Genomic DNA, 21,313 nt, shown 5'->3' with positions numbered 1-21,313 from the left:
GTGCAACAAGAAATTCTCAATTTGATTTTGCCTTGATTAAATTGAGAAAAAATGAATTTCCACATTAGCAGACAACTTGCATGCAGTTAACTTGTGTGACATGGCTCTTTTCACTCAGTTAGTCCAGTAAATTTGTGTTAGAGGAGTTGGAGTTCAATTAAGCATGTGTGGTTGCTAATTTATAGCAATCTAGTTCAGTTAGTTTAAGTTGTACTCATTTAAACTAGGTCCAATAGTCAATAGAACTAGCGCATGGTCAATTGAGTAGTGGGACAATAGTTAAATGAGGAGATCATCCAATTAACTGATGCATGCAACTAAATTAGCTCATGAATGAAAAGAATCTGAGCTCCCAAGATGTGTTGGAGATTCCAAGGTAGTGTACAATTAATTATATACTAGATTGAGTTTATAGTTTATTATATAGGTTAGGTTATCAACCTTGAGGAATTGCGCAAGCATTTTGGACAAAATTCCTAAATAATAGGGGCCTATTTCCTTAGGAATTGCACAAGAAAATAGGGGCTCAAGCAAAGGCAAAAATTAACTAAGTCTAGTTCAGAGCTTCTCAATCAGAAAAGAGATAGGTTATGCACTTGCAAGTTGTGTTCAATTGAGCGAAGAAATTGTAATACATCTCTATTCATCAGATTAATGCAAGTAGGCATTTGGGTTTTTAGTGGTTTTCTTTCCTCGGGAGAAATACTATTTGCATGTGTGTGATTTCTTAATGCATGTCTGAAATTTTTGTTCTAAATTGTGAACTAACTTCCGCAGAGCAGTAGAGTAGGTTTGTGTCTTTTGATTTTGATTAAAACTTCATGAGAAGTTGCAAATATACATCGTAATTTCTACTTGGTATCATAGCGGGATTCACATTAGAGAAGGAATTTTAAATTTGTTCTCAAGAGGATCGATTTTGTAGTTCAGTGTAGCAGGATCTCTATAGAGTTGGGAAGATGACCTTCAACGGGTTGAGGCTAGAGTATGCCTTGGAAGTCAACTCTAATTTCATTTAATGGAAGGGCCACATGGAGGTGGAGTTGGATGACAGTGGATTATTGGAATATGTCAAGACAGACATTCCAAAACTAGGATCAGTTGATGCCCATAACCTAGTTCAGTGGAAGAAAAATGTAGCTGGAGCCAAGAGGATCATCCTCGGGGGTGTGAGAGACCACATAGTCTCGAAATTACATGGAAAAGATACTCCTTTTCTATGTGGAAGACCCTCAATGAATTATTCGGAAATAGAAATGAAGCCAAGAAACTTGATCGAATGAAAAAATTGAGGATTGAAGGAAAATGTTATTTGGTAGTCTTCAAAGATGGGAAGTCCTACCTCAAGCATCTTGCTTCATGTCAAATCAAGAAATTTGGTGTCAAGATCGAGAGCCTCTACACATTAGAGAAATATGCATGCACATCCTTGAGAAGCAAGGCAGGGATTAAAGATGTTGTGGTTGAGAGGGAGCATGATTTAGCTCTCAAGATGGAGCCTCAGCTAGTTGGAAGTTGGGCTGACCAAGACGATGATGATGAATAGGACCAGTTAGATACCTCTAGTAAGAGAAGAGTTCGAGCTAAGTGGGCAGAGGGAGCACATGTAGTCATACCTCAAGGTGTGAGGTGAGGCGATGTAGAGCCTTAGTCCCAGGAGTGCAGAAATTTGGGGCAGGATCCATTGAAGTATTCTCCTCATGGATCATTACCTTGCTATGGGGGCCACAGTATTTAGTAATAGAACAATTAGTGTCAGTCAGATACTAAGGAGTGTTGGGGAGTGTTGACAATAGAGCAAGAGGCTCAGTAGCAGAGTTAGCAGCGGAACAATTTTCCTAGCAGACAGTTGCAAACACAGTTGATCCAGTGTTTTTTTTTATGATTCTCAGTTCCAGACGTTGCAGTAGCAGCAAAAACAATGAGAGGTGTTGCATGCAATACATTCCAAAGGTGAAAGATAAGGGTGGTTGATAATCCCTTTCTTTCTGACAGGGAGTGTTGAAAAAATGCAATAAGAAATTCTCAATTTGATGTTGCCTTAATTAAATTGAGAAAATTCAAATTTCCACATCAACAGACAATTTACATACAATTAACTTGTATGACATGGATCTTTTCACTCAGTTAACCCAGTAAATTTGAGTTAGAGGATTTGGAGTTTAGTTAAGCATGTGTGATTGCTAATTTATAGCAATCCAGTTTAGTTAGTTTAAGTTGTACTTAGTTAAACTAGTTCCAATTGTTAATAGAACTAGTGCATGGTCAATTGAGTAGTGGTACAATAGTCTAACTCAGAGATCATCTAGTTAGTTTATGCATGCAACTAAATTAGCTCATGCATGCAGAGAATTCGAGTTCCCTAGCTGTGGTGGAGATTCCAAGGCAGTGTACAATTAATTATATATTAGATTAAGTGTATAGTTTATTGTATTGGTCAGGTGATCAACCCTGAGGAGTTACACAAGCATTTTGGAGGAAATTCCTAAATAATAGGGGCCTATTTCCTCAGGAATTGTGCAAGAAAATAGGGGTTCAAGTAGAGGCATAAATTGGCTAAGGCTGGGTCAGATATTCTTAGTGAGTAGAGAGATAAGTTATGCAATTGCAGTTTATGCTCAGTTGAGCAAAGCAATTGTAATACATCTCTATTCATCAGATTAATTCAAGCAGACATTGGGGTTTTTAACAGTTTTCTTTCCCCCGGAAAAATATTATTTGAGTGTGTGTGATTTCTTATTGCATGTCTGAAATTTTTGTTCCAAATTATGAATTAACTTTCATAGAGCAGTAGAGTAGGTTTGTGTCTTGTGATTTTGATTAAAACTTCATGAGAAGTTGCAAATATACACCATAATTTCTACATTCTTTGGATATGACGTGTCCCAAATATTAGACTTCCTTCTGTCCAAAGGTACATTTTGATCATTTTACATAAAATTGATTCTTCTCCAATACGGAAAGTACTTATTCTAGATGCTTGAGGTGCTCCTTCCAAGTTTTGTTGTAGATAAGGATACTGGCAAAGAAAACTAATATGAATTTTCATAAGTATGGGTGAAAAAGCTCGTTCATGGTTGCCTCGAAGGTGGCTGGTGCATTTTTCAGTCCAAATGGAATTACCTTAAGCTCATAATTCTCTTCATAAGTTTTGAACGCATTCTTCTCGATGTCTTCTAACCTTAATCATATATGATAATAGCTCGACCTCAAATCTAATTTTGAAAAATATTTCACACCATGGAGTTCCTCCAACATCTCATCTATAAATGGAATGGAAATTTTATGTTTAATAGTGATCTTATTTAATCCTCGATAATCTATACACAACCTGAAGGACCCATATTTCTTTTGGACTAACACTACTAGAGCCACATATGGACTTCTGCTTTTCCTAATGACTCCACATTTTAACAAATCTTGTATTAGTCTTTCTATCTTTATTTTATGATGATGGGGATAGCGATATGGCTTGACATTACCAAGTGTTGCATCCAATTTTACTTCAATGATGTGTTTGATCTTCCTTTTGGGAGGTAATTTCATAGGTAATTCCTGAAATATCTTGTCATATTTCTAGATTAGGGATGTAACTTCAAATTGTTGATGAGTCCCTTCCATAGATAACAACTCTAATTGTTGGCATTGTGCAACGAAAATCATTGCTCCTTCTCGAATAAGTTTCTTCATTTGTTGTACAGATATGATTTGGATAGGAGGAGCTTGGAACCCAAATAGTTTATACTTTCTTCCATTCCATTTGAATTTTATAAATTGTTTATGGTAATTCGCGGAATACATCCCTAAAGTTTGTAACCATTGTATTCCCAAGATGGCATCTACACCTCCTAAGGGAACTGTATAAAATCTAGACTCCATTTCGTAATCGCTTAGTTGCATTTTAACCTTGTGGCACTTCCCTACTCCATCTATTATTTTACCATCTTCCACCATAACCTTTATATCTGTCACAGGATATGCAAATAGAATTAGCCTCCTTGCTACATTAACATCTCTAAAATTATGGGTGCTTCTTGAGTCTACTAATACAATAACATTTTTCTTCTTAATATGTCCCTTCAGCTTTAAGGTTTGTGGTTGGGCTATCCCTACGATAGCTACTAGAGAAATTCTTGGCATATTTTCCTCTTCTGGGTTTGTATTAAGAGTCTCATTTTCTTCGTTAGTTTCTTCGTCAGAGTCCCTAACTGAAGATTCCTCTTCTTGTTATGCTTCACAATTGTAGAGTTTTTTATTGTTGCACTTGTGTCCGGGAGAATATTTTTCTCTACACTTCTAGCACTTGCCATATTTTTTCTTATAAGAACTTGATTGTTGGTTTCCTCCTTCTCCCAATGGGGGTGGAATGTACCTGCTAGACTTTTCTAGAGAATTCTTGCTTGAATTTCCTTTTGAGTAATTGCTTGATTTTTCAGAAATGGTATATGACTTATTGAACTTATGATTTTGTTGAATGATCTTTGTTGCGTGTCTGGCTTCCTCGTTGTTTTTGGGTTTGTACAATTTCAAATTTTCTTGAATATACTCCTTGTCCACATCTATACATTTTTAGCAGATCTTCATTAGTAAATCCTCTTTGTCTTATACCTAATACTTATCATTCATGGGTTTATTCACTTACAGACCCTTTTTACTTGAGATGAATGAATTTTTCCTAGACATCATCTTCTTCTTCGTCATGAAACCTTTTTAGCAAGGAATCCACAAAAGTTTTCTAAAGGAATGAATAAGCTTCACATTTGTTGGACCACCATAGGAACCAATCCTATGCCTCATCTTCCAAATTGTTGGATGCGTGTTGAGAAATGGCAACAAGAAATTCCAATTTAATTTGTCCTTGAATTAAACTATGAATTAAATTCAAATTCTATTCTGATAGCAACTTAAAATAGTTAAATTAAGTTTATTAAACTTACTTAACTTAGGAAATTCGAGTTGGAAGTCATGTATATGTTCTCCCTACTTTGTAGGAGTCCTGTGTGAGTTAATGATTTGTATAATGGAAGACTCAGTTTCATGAGTTAGATCAGTTAAATTAGTTCTCAAACTGATTGAGAGAACTAATAGTGAGTTAACAGTCGGTAGTGACACTAATGAACTCCACCAATGCTACTCTAGTTAACTGAATATTTACTCATCAGAAACTCATGCATGTCGGTTCTGAGAAAGACCTAGTTGAGACTAGACTGCATGGATAGTGTACTATTTGTTTTAGATTTTTCTGAGTTTCACTGATAGTGCATGCAATCAGGAACTGATCCTTGAGGGATTGTGCTATTCTTAGAGTCTTTATTTCCCTTTAAATGCAAGCTATCCTTCATAGGAATTACACATTGGAATAGAGACTTGGAGAGCTTGTGAAAAGGCTAAGATTTGGCCTTGAGCTTTCTTATGAGTTGGAGATTGAAATTTTTGAGTGTTGGGATTGTTCTAGAGAGAAAAAGTATTTTAATTTCATTTTGGTTTTCTAGATTAATACAAAACAAATAGTGGGGTTTTGAGTTGTGGCTTTCCCTGGATATTTATTGTGTTATGTGCATTTTATTATCGTCCTCTATTGATTATTGTTTGCTCGATGTTTATGGGCTTCTGCTATAAAGAGTATAAGTATATTCTTGTCTCTTACTTTAGCAAATTGCATTAGCTTGTGAATCTACAAGATTTTCTACATGGTATCGGAACAAGATTGTTTTTTGGGCCGAGAGTTTGTAGAGAATTTATGAGAATATTTGTGAAAATTTTTCAAAAACAAATTGCAGATCTGGATTCCTTGGGAAAATATACCCAAATTCAAAAAAAAAAAATCGGCCGAATCGGAGTTCGAATGATCCGGACTTAAACAAGAATGCAACAAATTACAAAGATAACCATAAACACATATATGCAACGGAAATAATATTTCATTTCATTAATGTAAAATACTGAAATATGCTTACAAACAGTAATGGAAATAAACCAGCTAGGGCGATGGTAGCTTATCTCTGAGAAGAGATGTGTGGTGGCTACATACCTCTGAACTTTGTTACAATGAGGCTCGAAGGCATATTTATTGTTGAGAAACAATGGAAAACCCTTAACATTCCAAAACCTAACCCTAGAAGATGAAATGCCAAACTGTGGGCCCCGTTTGGGTAAATTGGTACATCAACTTCCTGGGGCCATAACTTTGGCATACGATCTCTGTTTGATGCATACAATAGCTCGTTAGAAATATCTATCCGAGCACTACCACTTTGGGAAGGGAAACATCGATCCATGGACCCATGTTGCCCCCAGATTTCCCAAAAAATGTCGTTTAGGGCCTCAAAACAGCTCCGGAAGTTCAAGACCCGAAAAACTGCTAAAAATAGTAGGTTGTGCTACAATTAAGGAAACTGAAAATGTTGAGAGAAACAATGGTGGGGGTCCAGGTGGACTTGGCAGGTGGCCACCAATATCCACCTGGATCATTCCTCCCCCCTTAGGAAGTAATGGTCCCCATTGCATTGAGTTCTTCCATGAGATGAGGAAACTTTTGCTGAACTTGGTCCCAAGTGAGCCACTTGCCCTGGTGAAGGAGTTGGCCTGCTTTGACAACTCTATACAGTTGGATATTCTGTTGACGAGTGTTCTTGATCTGTGTGTCCATGATCCGATCAGTTGCAACTTGTTCCATGCAATCTGGATTTAATTCTGTGGGTGGTGAGTTGTTCTGCAATGTCGGATGTGTTTAGCAATGGTGGAAAGTATGGCCGGAGGCGGTCCACATTGAACACTGGATGCAGGACAAGGAATGGAGGAATGCTGAGCTCAAATGCATTATCTCCCACAGCCTTAGTAATGGTGTAAGGACCATAGCGGATTGGTCTCATTTTCCAATAGGATCCAGTAAGGCGTTCCTTTTGCAAATGCAACCAGACTTTGTCGCCCACTTGAAACTTGTGTGGCACCCGATGTTGATCATGTCGCTGCTTGTACTTGGCATTTGATTTCTCCAGAATGTCATGGACCTGCTGGCAAATATGTTGGATGTTCTCAATGAAGTTGGTGGCCTTGTCTGTTTCGAAATGGACATGATCCGAATCTGTGTGAGTAGCTGCAAGTGGCATGGCCACATCAATGGGGCATAGTGGCTGGAATCCCAAGCCCACCTCAAAAGGGATGTGGCCAGTCGAGTTGAACATAAGGGAGACTCTCATCCCATGTGTGTGGATGCTTTGAGTTGCACATGCGCAGAATGTGTACAATCATCCTATTGACAACCTCAGTCTGGCCATCAGTTTGAGGATGGAAGGTTGTGGACTTAGTGAGTTTGGTGTCCAGCATTGACCAGAGACTGGACCAAAATGTATTGAGGAACCGACTGTCTCGATCTGAGATGATAGACTGTGGGATCCTAAAGTGCACCCACACTCGTTCAAAGAAGAGTTTAGCAGTGGCCTCTGCTGTGATATTCTTCTTGCAGGCCGCCATAATGGCCATCTTCAAGAACCTATCGACGACCACAAAAACACAGTCATTTCCATGCTTAGTGGAAGGAAGGCCTAACATGTAATCCATGGAGATGGATTCCCAAGGTCGACTAGGGGTAGGCAGCGGGGTATAGAGGCCTTGCTTCTTGATGGTCGGTTTGGCAATGGCACAGGCAGTACATGATCTGATGTACTTCCCGACATCCTATCGAAGATTCGGCCAATAGAAATACTTTTGCAGTATTGCCACCATTTTCTCGACCCTGAAATGCACAGCAGCCCGACTGTAGTGTGCTTCCCAAATCATATTGGCACACTCGCTTGAAGGAACACAAAGGTGACCCAGGTGGCATAACAGGTCATCCTTGAGGTGAAAATCTTGAACATGCCGACCCTCCAAAAGTGTCTGGTACGTGTGGCCGAATTCTGGGTCGCTTTTGTAGAGAAGTGGCCAATCAGAAGTCTCGTGCCCACAAGAGTTGAGCACGGTGGTTAGCACCATGAGCGGTGGTTAACTGAGGAAATCTGCAACATTATTGGTACTACCCTTCTTATACTTGATATTCAAATGGAACTGTTGCAGGTATGTAGACCACTTTTGATGGCGATCATTCTGCAATTTCCCTTGGGTCTGTACGAACTGCAGGGGTCAGTGGTCTATGTGGATGACCGTTTCCTTCCCCAAAATGTAATGCTTCCATTGTCGGTAGGCCTACACAATGGAATACATCTCTTTATCATAAGTGGGATACTTCCGAACTGTGTCTGAAATTGTTTCACTGTGATATGCCACTGGATGCCCGTGTTGAGTAAGGACTGCCCCAATAGCATAGTCAGAGGCATCTATCTCAACCTCAAATGGTTGTTGTAAATCTGGTAACGTGAGCACTGGTGCCGTGCAGAGGCGATCTTTCAACTCTATGAATGCCTTCTGTTGAGATTCAGACCAAAAGAATTTTGCTTTCACTCATCCCTTGGTGACTTGACTCAAGGGCCAAGTGATATGAGAAAACCCCAACACGAACCTTTGGTAGAAGTTGACAAGACCTATAAAGCTGCGGAGCTCTATTAGAGTGGTTGGAGATGGCCAATCTCGTATGACTTGGATCTTGGCTGGATCCACATGCACCCCCTGTTCATCAATAATGTATCCCAGATATTGAACCTGGGTCATGCCAAAAGTACATTTCTCCAAATTGGCACATAGCTTGTGTTGCCGCAGTGTTTGGAGAACCTGTCGGATGTGGTGGAGGTGCTCTTCGCAACTTTGGCTGAAGATCAGAATGTCATCCAAGCATACCACTACAAATGAGTTGGTGAATGGCCACAAGATGTCATCCATTAGCCACATGAAGGTTGTAGGAGAATTCGTCAATTCGAAAGGCATAACCAACCATTCGAAAGGGCCCTCCTTGGCTTTGAAGGCAGTCTTCCACACATCAGAGGGTTTGATTGGTACCTGGTGATATCCTGACTTCAGAACGATCTTGCTGAAATATTTTCCCCCTTTAGTTGGTCCAGGAGGTCATCAATCCGCAGGATCCGGTACCTATTATGGACATTGATCTTTTTCAATGCCCGATAGTCAATACATAGTCTCCAAGTCCCATCCTTCTTCTGTACCAACACGATCGGGCTCCCACAAGGCGATGAACTTGGACGAGTGTGACCTTTCTACAGCAGCTCCTGAATCTGCCTCTTGATTTCATCGTTCTCCATAATGGAGTGCCGATAAATTGGTCCATTGGGTAGCGGCGCAGCTGGGGTCAGATCGATGGAGTGCTTGACCTGACAGTGCAGAGGAACCCCTGCAGGGGAGGTGAAGATGTCCTCGTACTCCTCCACGACCTTTTCCATCTGTAGTTTTCGTGCGGAGGGACCCTGTCTGGAGGCTATGGCCACTGTCTTCTTCTTTCCTTGAGGGCGTATCATCAGGAAAACAAATTTCCCAGTTTTGGAAATGAGCTTACTGCATTGTTTTGCAGTAATCAAAGAGATGGCGGTAGGCGGTGCTACCTCTGGTATCCTGTACAACTTATTTCCCAATGTAAAAATAACAGCACGGGGCCTTGATTCATACACAGCATGTCGCTTCCATAAGTATGGTTGTCCTAATAATACATCACAAACTTCAAGGGGAGAAATGTCACACAATACCTCATCTGTGAAGGGCTTGATGTTGTATGGAAGGCGACACTGCTGGCTCACGTGAAGATCTCGTCCTTGGTGAGGCCACCCGATGGCCACACTGAACTGTAGCAGGGAGCCCTTTACCCACATCTAGGAGTGGAAGAGACGCTCCTCCTCCTTTGGATCTTCAGGTTCATTTTTCTGGACTTTGGCAGTAGCAACAGTGGGGTTGGGATCTGCATCAATGATCTGCTTTCCTTTTTCATTCCCCTTGTCAGGTTCTGACTCAGAGTCAAAACATGCATCTAATTCTAAAACCTTTAGCTCAGCCACCAGTGACTGCTTGGCCCGACACTCACTTGTGTTGTGAGTGGAGGTCTTATGGAACTCACACCATTTTCCCGTGTCCTTTTTCGGCTTCGCGGCACTGTTCTTTTCTTGCAGCTTTGGCGAGTTGTCTTGGGCTGCCCTACCTTTGCTTTGTCCTTTGTTCTATGGTTTAGGGGCACCTTTCCCTTGCTTTGGATTCGCAGATCCAAAGTCTCGCTTCTTTTGTTTAAACTTCTGCTCGACCTTGACGGCATATCGGTATGCTGTGTCAAGCGAGGAGATGTTCAAGAATTCTATTTCTTCCTGGATGTACTTGTGCAGGAAACTGTGGTATTTGAGTATCAAATGCTGTTACAAATCCTTGATACCCAACTTTGTGCGAAGGGTATGGAAAATATTGGTGAACTCCGGCACATCTTGGTCCCTTCCCTGCCGCAGCGTGGTCCACTTTATGTATTCATCCTCATAGCTTCCGACAGGGTAGTACTGCTCCTTGATGGCATCCCAGAATGAATTCCAGGTGGGTGTGGCTAAAAATAGTGAGCCAGTATTTTCATCCTTCTGCTCGCAGTAGGTTTCCCACCAGTCCTTGACGTGGGGGGCTGCTTTGAGAAGAGCGAAAACAATCTTTTCCCGACTCAAAAATTCATGAACAGAAAAATAACCCTCTACCAGGTTTAACCATTTATCTACGGCATCTGTGTCTATCTGACCCTCGAATATGGGGATTTCAAAATTAACTTGTACCTTAAAGGGCATGGCGTTTCCAAAGTAGCTGCTGGAAGCCGATGCATCGCTTCTAGGTAGCCGCTGAAGGATCTCGGCAAAGTTGTTCATCATCGCGTTCCGGTGTCGCTCGAGGGCTTCTTCGAGCAAGATTTTGATAGGATCTCCTACCCCCTCATCTTTCTTCTCATTCACCATGGGAGGCCGTCGGGATTTGCCAGGCTGGTCTTGCAAAGGTTCGACCAGTTCAAGCCCTAACTCCTTATATCCCAACCTCGCTAGGGACATGCAAAGAAAAACAGAGAAAAAGCAAACCGCTCTGATACCACTGATCCGGACTTAAACAAGAACGCAACAAATTACAGAGATAACCATAAACACATATTTGCAGTGGAAATAATATTTCATTTCATTAATGTAAAATACTGAAATATGCTTACAAACAGTAATGGAAATAAACCAGTTAGGGCGATGGTAGCTTATCTCTGAGAAGAGATGTGTGGTGGCTACATGCCTCTGAACTGTGTTACAATGAGGCTCGAAAGCCTATTTACTATTGAGAAACAATGGAAAACCCTTAACATTCCAAAACCTAACCCTAGAAGATGAAACGCCAAACTGTGGGCCCCATTTGTGTGAATTGGTACATCAACTTCCCGGGGTCGTAACTTTGGCATACGATCGCCATTTGGCGCGTACAATAGCTTGCTAGAAAGATCTTTTCGAGCACTACCACTTTGGGAAGGGCAACATCGGTCCATGGAACCATGTTTTCCCCAAACTTCCCAAAAAACGTCGCTTAGGGCCTCAAAACGGCTCCAGAAGTTCAAGACCCGAAAAACTGCTAAAAATAGTAAGTTTTGCTACAATTAAGGAAACTAAAAATGCTAAAAGAAACAATGGTGGGGGTCCAGGTGGACTTGGAAGGTGGCCACCAATATCCACCTCGATCATCAGATGAGGGAGATATCGTTGCTTTAAAATCAACTCTCCATAGTAGATTTCGAAGTTTTGAGTTTCTAGGTTACAGGTGAAAGTCAAATTTGCATACATACTTCAAGATCGGCAGATAGTTTTCCATGGGTTGAGGCTTGAGTATGTCTTGGAAGGTAGCTCAAATTTCATAGCCTAGAGGGATAGGATGGAGGTTGTGTTAGAGGACAATGACTTGAAGGAATTTGTTGAACAAGTAATTCCTAAGACAGTAGTTACTGATGCACAAAACTTGGCTGAGTGGAAGAAGTGTGTGGTGAAGGCAAGGCGGATAATCCTTGAGGGAGTTCGAGATCATATTGTCTCAAGTATCCATGGAAAGGAAACCCTACATGCTATGTGGAAAACATTGATGGACTTGTATCAGAATAGCAGTGATCAAAGGAAGTTGGCACTGAAGGATAAACTTTGTAAAATCAAGATGGAGAAAGGTGAGATGATTCCAAAGTACTTGACCAAGTTCACTCAATGTCGGGATGAACTTGGAAGTGTTGGAATCATGGTTTCCAAGGAGGATATGGTGAGCCTTGCTCTTCTTGAACTCCCAAAGAATTGGCATAGTTATCAGGACTATGTCAATGGTCAGGAGAAGCTGCCAGATTGGGAACAACTATGGTCGGATTTGATGCAGGATGAGATCAGGAGGAACACCAGGGATGGCTCTTCATAAAAGACTGATGATGAAGAGAACTATGCCTTAGCGATTAAGGCGAGGAAGGGGAAAGGTAAAATTTCTCGTTCCAAATCAGTTTCTTATCATGAAGGTAAGAAGAAGAACATGACGAAAGTTAAACGCTTTCATTGTCAAAATATGGGTCACTTCGCTACAAATTGTCCATTGAAGAAGTCCAAGGAGAAGTCCTCAAGAGGAGCGGCGGGTGAGGCTTTGGCCTCCCAATTCGAATTGCACTTTTTCCTCATTGCATGCATCGTGTCTTCAATGATGGGAAGTGTCTAGTACTTAGATAGTGGAGCTTCTTTCCACATGACTAGTGACAAAGAGTTATTTAGTGAACTGGAGTAGAAAGATCTCAAGATGCATATAGAGATGGGTGATGATGGTAAGTATATTGTTACTGGTGTCAGCACTATTAATTTTCATAGGGAGCATGCAACTCCACTCACCTTGAAGAATGTTATGCATGTACCCAGACTGACGAAGAACTTGGTATATGTTTCCATGCTTGAGGATAGAGGCTATGATGTGATATTTTCAAAAGGAAAGTTGTTCCTTTGACACATAGCCACGGGTCAAGTAAAGAAGATAGGGATTCGAGTTCAGAATCTCTATAAGATAGAGGTAGAGAATTGTGCTACTTTGAGTTCAAAAGAGGAAAAAATGTTGATCCGAGACGTTGGCGAGTTGTGGCACAGGAAATTGGGCCACTTGCATCATGGGGCTTTGAAGATATTGCAGCAAATCTCTACCAGTCTTCCCAAAGGTACGCTTGACCAAGTTACTACATGCAAGATTTCTACTTTGGGAAAATACACCAAGTCTTCCTTTGGAGACAGAGACAGTCGAGCAGAGTCTATTCTGGAGAGAGTCCATTTAGATGTGTGTGGACCATTCTCGACAGCATCCATGGCCAAACACATGTATTATGTTATATTTGTTAATGACTATTCTCGTAAATGTTGGGTATTTTTTATGGAGAAAAAGGATCAAACTTTCACAAAGTTTTGTGAGTTCAAAACATTGGTAGAGAAAGAGCCTAGAAAGAAGGTTAAAACTCTATAGAGTGATAATGGTGGTGAGTATGTCTCCAATGAGTTTAAGAACTTTTGTGCATAGGAAGGGACTAAACGAGAATTGACGGCACCCCATAACCCTCAACAAAATAGGGTTGACGAGAAGAAGAAAAGGAGCATAGTAGGGGCAGTAAGGACGATGTTGCATGATCAGTGCCTAACCCTACACTTGTGGGCTGAGGCATGCAACACAATGGTTTATGTTCAGAACCATAGCCCACATCGAATACGTGAGATGAAGACACCAAAGGAGGCTTATTCCAGTAAGAGGCTAGATGTTGGTTACTTCAGGATTTTTGGGTCATCAGTTTATTGCCATGTGACCAAATATGCATGGAAGAAGCTTAAGACAACAACAGAGTTGGGAATCTTTGTGGGGTACATTGTTACACCCCACAACTATCAGGTGTACATGCCAACCAATCGGATGACGATGGTTCGTAGGGATATCAAGTTCGATGAGGAGAAGTCCATGCGAGTATCCCTTGAGAGGGAAATTGAGCTACATGCGAATTAGGAGATTTTAGCTCCTAAGGTTGATGGGCCTTAGATTGATGCAGAGCAGCCACATGCAGAGGTTTAGAGAGTGGAGACATCCACTCAAGCAGAGTCTTCTAGAGAGGGAAGAGATTGCACTAGAGAGGCTGACAGATTCTTTGATAATGCATAGGAGAATGTGGGAGCACCCTCTTCTCAGCGTAGCAGAGGAGGTCACCGGAGAGGTACACTGGATACATGGCACTTATGGGTGCATGTGTTGTGACAGAGCCATCTTCCTTTTAGGAAGCAGTGTAGCAGCTAGTTTGGATTGATGCAATGGTGGAGTAGTATGACTCCATAGTTCGAAACAGTGTTTGGGATGTGGTCGTGAGACCGGAGGACAAGTCAGTTGTGAAGACGACCCTAACCTTTACTTTAAGGTTGAAGATGACAAACCTCTCATACTGGTGATGTACATTGATGACCTCTTTCTGACATGTGCATACCCTCTCATTCACAAATGTAAGAGGGAGTTGGCTTCTGAGTTTGAGATGAAGGATCTAGGATTGATGCACTATTTCCTAGGATTGGAAGTCTGGCCGAAGTCAGGGGAGATTTTCCTATCTCAAGGAAAATATGTGGTGAAGATATTTGAGAGATTCGGTATGGTGGACTGTAAGCCCGTGACTACCCTGATGGAGCTTGACTTTAAGAAGTTAAGCGGTGGTGCTGTCGGACCTATTTTACAAAATGCTACCAAGTATCATCAACTCATCGGAGCATTGATGTTCCTGGTGAACTCCCGTCCGGATATATGTTTTTCAGTAAACACGTTGAGTCAACATATGGTTGAGCCTCACCACACACATTGGATTGGTGCCAAGAATCTGTTCGAATACCTTAGTGGCACAATCACTCATGGGTTGAGATACACTGCCGAAGATGTGAGATTACATGGATATACCGATGTTGATTGGGCAGGCAGTGTAGTGAACGAAAGAGCACTTTCGGGTGTTGTTTCTCTTTGGGATTTTCCTTGATATCCTGGATGAGCAGGAAAGAAAAGTTCGTGGTTTTGAGCACCGCTGAGGCAGAGTACATTACTGCACGTATGGCCTCTTGTGAGGCAGTCTGGCTATGGAATCTCTTCAGTGAGTTGTTTGGATTTACATTAGATACTACCATGATCCTGTGTGACAACTAGAGCAGGATTCCTTTAGAGAATCATGTATTTCATGATTGCTCCAAGCATATCGATATCAGGTACGACTATATCCGGGATATGGTGTAGCGAGGAGAAATAAGGCTCCAACATATCGGTACAGATGGGTAGGTTGCCGACATTTTGACGAAGCCCATGGGAAAGGTCAAATTCTTAACTTTCCAAGAACGACATGGTGTCGTTGAGAGACCCTCTTATGAGGATCGTGTATGATGCATACATTGATCTTTGGGAGCTCCAAGGGGCTTGGGGTACTTCTTGGAGCAACATGTGACAGCAGGGCAACTCACCCTCCCCTAGTGGTGCACTATGTACATGGTGAAAGGTTCAACCTTCCCCTCTGATACCCCATGGAGACTTTGGGATAGGATGATTAGTTCTCCTGTCGAGGCATCCTACCCATGCAATCTGGGACTCATGGGAAGTACCTCTCATCTGATAATGAGTAGTGAAATGGGGTTAGGGACCATTAGTACTATTATCGATGGATGCATCATTATATCTACCGTACTCCCTATGCTAGGATTACCTCCATTGATTTGGGATTAATGATACTGATCTGGGATTAGTGAGAGTGGTATGACACACAGTGGAGCATGGTATGATACATCCTCGATCATTTTCTTCTTCTTCATAGTTCAGCAGAGCAGAGCCGAGCAGTGCAAGGCAGTGCATTTGATGGCAGAGATAGTATCGACGGTCAGACAGAGTAGCAAATGGAGTTCTCCCTAGTTGAGAGGGAGTGTTAAAATTAGCAACTAGGGCCAAACTCCATGTGGGTCATCTTATTTATGACAGCTGATATTTTTCCTTGATTCCTCTCATTGAGAGGTGATCCGAATTGGATCCATAGAAAGACTATCAAGAACCATGACTGAATCAAGTCGAACAAATCTCTAAAGAAATCAAAAACACCCTGAACCAGTGGCCATGGCAGCCGACGTGGAACAACGAGGACCTCGGTCAAAGTGCGCTGACCAAGGCCCATGGAGAACGCGCAAGAGGCCAAAGTAGCCCGTGGGAGCCCCGGAATTGGAAAACGAAGAGGTTTTTGATGCGCGATTAGCGCTAATCACGCATCGCTAGGAAAACAGGGCCCTGATGGGAAAGCCCAAGCACCCGGTCGCATGGGGGAACCGGAGGACCGTGGGCAGAAAAAGGAAAAAAAGCGCTAAACTCCAAAGGTAGGACCCGCGCTCTGGAAACCGACGGTTTTGATCGGGGCGCCCTTGAAAGGTAAAAGGTTCTGGACATGAGCGGAGCGATTCCATACACTGATCGATGCGTGGCAGGCGGAGGTGAGAGAAAACCGTCGTTGATCGCATGCTATCGATCGAGAAATTCAACTGAGCAAAACATGCATATGGCATCGGATCTGGAGGGCCCATATCGGACAGCTGAGATCGCGCCCGATGGAAAGAGGTGGAATCAACAAGGAATTAAGCTTAATTTGAAGAGATTTGGAATCCGTTTAACTTCCACGGTGGAGGAAGAACACATCCATGGCGTAACTGAAGAAACAAACCGACGAAGCATGCTGGTGCCATTTAGAGGAGGACAAGTGGCCACTCCCTAAGTGTTCATGATGACACCGAACACAGGGAACTCCAAGCGCAGCTGCAGAAGGTGAATCGGCACAGGCGGAAGAGGAACCGAACAGGCATAGGGATCAAATGGCTAAAGCCATGAACAGAGACAGTCGAATCATTCACAGTTGGAGTCAGAGTTGAGAAGAGTCCAAGCGACCAAGAGAGACAGTGAAAAGTGAACCCTGAGAGGAGGACTGAACATAGAGAACAGTAAAGCCAAGCAGAAGAGACAGAGGGCCAAGCTGACCATAGGCAGCGTCGAGCACCAGAGAGCTTGAAGATTCAAGCCTTCCCATAGAGGAATCTGTCCAAACTGAGCATCACATTTGGATCTTTCCACTGTAGACCAAGAGGTCACAGAGCTGGTGGGAAGAAGAAGAGGTTGTGTACTCCAAGTGGCTTGGGGAATCCGAGAACCACCCTACCAAGCAAAATCTGCTTCAAGAGAACTCATATTGAGTCCCTGTATTGTAATTTCTCTGCTTAAAGACACAATAAAACAAGGCCACCATTGAAAGCTGGACCGAAGACGTAGCCCTGGAGAATAGTGTGAACTCCTTATTAAAATTGTTTGTGTCTTTGTGTTGCTTACTGTATTTCACTGTTGCCTTTCCATTTTATTGTCTGTGTATTGGGAATCTGATCGATTCGTTGTTTCAATAACACAGAACACACACCAGCACATGAATTTGTAATACCTTAGTTTAATAAATATTTAACTAATGTCATTCATAGGGTGAATATCAGATCAAGTGGTATCAGAGCTCTAGGCTATAAGGTTAGACAAGCTTGTGTTGGTATAGCTATGAATGTTGACAAGATCAAAGCTCAAATTAGGAGAAGGAGAGTTGGTGGAAACTAATCTTGAAATTGGGAGAGTTTGTCCTTGAAGGACCATGTCAGAAGAAAGTTCTATGGGGCCAAACCCTCAATTCATAGAGAGTTTCCTAGCTATAAAGTCTATGGTTGAAGAAATGTATAGAGACTTTAGAAAGCAAAAGGTGGAAGATGCATCAGGCTCTAAGCAAGAGAAAGAATAAGATGGGTCTCACTTCCATGACAACTCCAAAGGAAAGGGGAAAGAGGAAAACTTTCTCACACCTCCTAATAGCCCTGTACATAATAAGAAAGCATCTTTGATTAAGTTAGATGTTAAATTTGATTTGCCTATATATGATGGAGAGCTAAAAGCTGAAAAATTGGACAATTGCATTAGACAAATTGATGTATATTGCAGGGTACAGAACATAAACTCAAACAAGAGTAAGATTCAGCTAGCAAGCCTATGCCTAGGAGGCACTGCCTTGGTTTGGTGGGAAGGTAGAACCCAAGCTGACATGAAAAGACATGGCAAGACCATCTCTGTCTGGAGTGACTTTGTTTCTACAATCAAAAAGTAGTTTTATCGATTGGCCTACATGCAACAAGCCATGATGAGTTGGCAAACTCTTTGGTAGTTTAAGGGGCAAAGTGTACAAGGTTATACTCAAGAGTTTAGAAAGAGAGAATTGACATTGGGTATCTCACTAGACTCACCAAAGACTCTTTTGAAGTATATTGGTGATCTACACAGCTACATGAGGCATACCATCCTCATGTTTAATCCCACTAGTATAGATGAGGTATCTGTACAAGCTACTCATCTAGAGGCTAGAGGAAAGAATGGCAATCCAGAAGTTGGGGGACCATCCCAACCCACTGTAAGCAAGAGCAAGGAGAAAAGAAAATAGAAGTGGAAAGCAAGGAAGGCTAACACTGCACAGAAAGCCAAAGCTTCATGCACTCACTGTAAAAAGGAGGGGCATGATGATGAGCATTGTTGGATTCTACATCTAGAGCTGAGACCTAAGAAGTTCGAGGGCAAGAAGAAGAAGACAGCTGCAACTATTCAGAGAGATTTAGGGTCAGACTCGGGAGATGAAACAACTACAGCTGCCACAGGTATGAAAGGTTGTCTTCTTTAGAGAATGTTGAAATCAAGAAGTAGGTGCAGGAGTTGCTTGAGAAGGGCTTCATCAGGCCTAGCACATCACCATGTGGATCACCAGTCGTTTTGGTGAGAAAGAAAGATGGCTCGTGGAGAATGTGCATAGATTACCGAGCACTGAATAAGATAACAATCAAAAACCGTTATCCCCTTCCTCACATAGATGATTTTCTAGATCAATTAAAAGAAGTTGTTTACTTCACCAAGCTAGATTTGCACAGTGGATACCATCAGGTCAGAGTTGCAGAGCAAGATGCATGGAAGACTTCTATCAAAACAAAGCAGGGATTGTATGAATGGATGGTTATGCCTTTTGGCTTAACTAATGCTCCTGCTACTTTCATGAGATTAATGAATGATGTACTCAGACCTTTTATTGATGATTTTGTTATTGTGTATCTGGATGACATTCTGATTTTTAGTAAAATGTGGGAAGAACATTTAAATCATGTTAAGTAGACATTAGATGTTTTGAAAAGAGAAAAACTTTATGTTAAACTCTCAAAATGTGAATTTGGCAAAACATCTCTAAACTTCTTGGGTCATATAGTAGGGGGAGGTGAATTGAAAATAGATCCCTCTAAAGTGGCAGTCATTTTGAACTAGCCTAAACCCAGGTTTTCTCCAGAAGTGAGAAGCTTCCTAGGAGCAGCACAATATTGGAGGAAGTTCATTTCTAACTTCTCCTCAATTGCAGCTCCCTTACATGCTTTAACGGGATTGAATAAGGTGTTTTAGTGGGAAGGCAAACATCAGAAAGCCTTCGACACCTTGAAAGAGAAAATTAGTATAGCACCTGTACTAGCACTGCCTGATTTACAAAGACCATTTGAGATCCAAACTGATGCCAGTGACTATGCCATGGGAGCAGTGTTGACACAACGCGGCAAACCCATATGTTATCGTTCTGAGACTTTTAATCCTGCAATAGTTAACTATCCTACATATGATAAAGAATTGTATGCATTAGTTCAGAGTGTAAAAAAGTGGAAATATGACTTAATGGGAAAAGAGACAGTACTACACACTGATCATTAGCCACTTCAATATCTACACTCCCAAACTAAGTTGCAGCAATCAAGACATTACAGATGGATGGGTTTTCTACAACAGTTTCACTTAGTCATCAGATATAAAAAGGGCATACATAACAAGGTTGCAGACATGTTATCTAGACCCATTATAAATGCATCTACCATACTTAAGCATAATTCTGTGCTACATGAAAGTTACATAGAACAATATGCTCAGGATATGGATTTTAAAGATGTATATGCAACTTTGAGTCAAGGAAAAAGAGTAGAAGAATTGGACTAGAATTGGACTATCATGTAAAGGACCGACTCTTATACCATTGTGGGAAACTCTACATTCCACAAACTGAGAGAGTAAAGATAATTAGGGAAGCACACACTTCTCTGATATTAGGTCACTTTGGGGTAAGTAAAACAGTTGCACAGCTGCAAAGATTTTGCTATTGGCCGAGAATGAATGAGACAGTTTCTAGATATGTAAGAGGGTGTGCCATGTTTGCTAAAAGAAAGCCCAATAATAGAAAACTAGGCTTGTACACTCCATTGCCAGTTCCTTCTCACCCTTGGGAAAGTGTTTCCATGGATTTTGTTGGAGGACTGCCTAAATCTAGGAAAGGTCATGATTATCTATATGTTGTTGTGGATAGGTTTAACAAAATGTGTATTTTGATACCTTGTAGTAAACAGATCACAGCTGAACAGACTGCAAAATTGTTCTTTGAACATGTATGGGTTCATTTTGGATTACCCACTTCCATTGTATCTAATTGAGACACCCAATTTGTGGGGAAGTTTTGGTCTAGTTTGTGGGAATTGATGGACACCAAGTTAAAGAAAAGCATAGCTTTTCATCCACAAACAGATGGCCAGACAGAAGTAGTAAACAGGACTGTGATCCAGTCACTGAGAGGATATTGCAGTAAACATCCTAAGCTTTGGGATGAACACTTGTGTTATGTGCAGCATGCTTACAACAGAGCCAAACACTCTTCTACACAGAGATCTCCTTTTGAGACCTATTTTGGTTTCACACCAAGGTCTCCTTTGGATTTTGTCTTTGATAAAGATACCATGGTTGATGGACACAGTGATGTGGACAAGGTAACTAGGTTCATTGAACAGATCCAGGAGATCCATCAGCCAGTACAGGAACAGCTGGAAAAGAGCCATGCCAAGTACAAGGCTAGGCATGATAAGCATCGGATGGAGCATAGTTTTCAAGTTGGAGACCAAGTCTAGCTGTATATCAACAAGGACAGGATGTAAGGTGAAGGTAAAAAGCTAAAGCCTATCAAGTATGGACCTTTTAGAGTACTTGAGAAGATTGCTGAAAATGCTTTTCGCCTTGATCTACCAGCTTACATGCACATCTACTCAGTCATAAATGCAGATTGTTTGAGATTGTTTGAACCTTCAACGATTGAGGACCCTGAAGAGCAAAGTCAATTGCCTTCTATTGATGACCTGATACCTGAATACCTCAATGAGTTGCAGGAAGACACAGTGCTATATAGGAAGGTGAGGACAACATGCAGGGGAGAAGTTGAGTACCTCAGGATTGGGCTCAAAGGTTCAAAGCTGAGCAGCGCAAAGTGGAT

This window comes from Pinus tabuliformis, chromosome 5_2, assembly GCF_031772625.1.
Source record: "Pinus tabuliformis cultivar Carrire ecotype Pingquan chromosome 5_2, CPIR1, whole genome shotgun sequence".
Taxonomy (NCBI): Eukaryota; Viridiplantae; Streptophyta; class Pinopsida; order Pinales; family Pinaceae; genus Pinus; species Pinus tabuliformis.
This window is presented reverse-complemented; position numbering follows the sequence as displayed.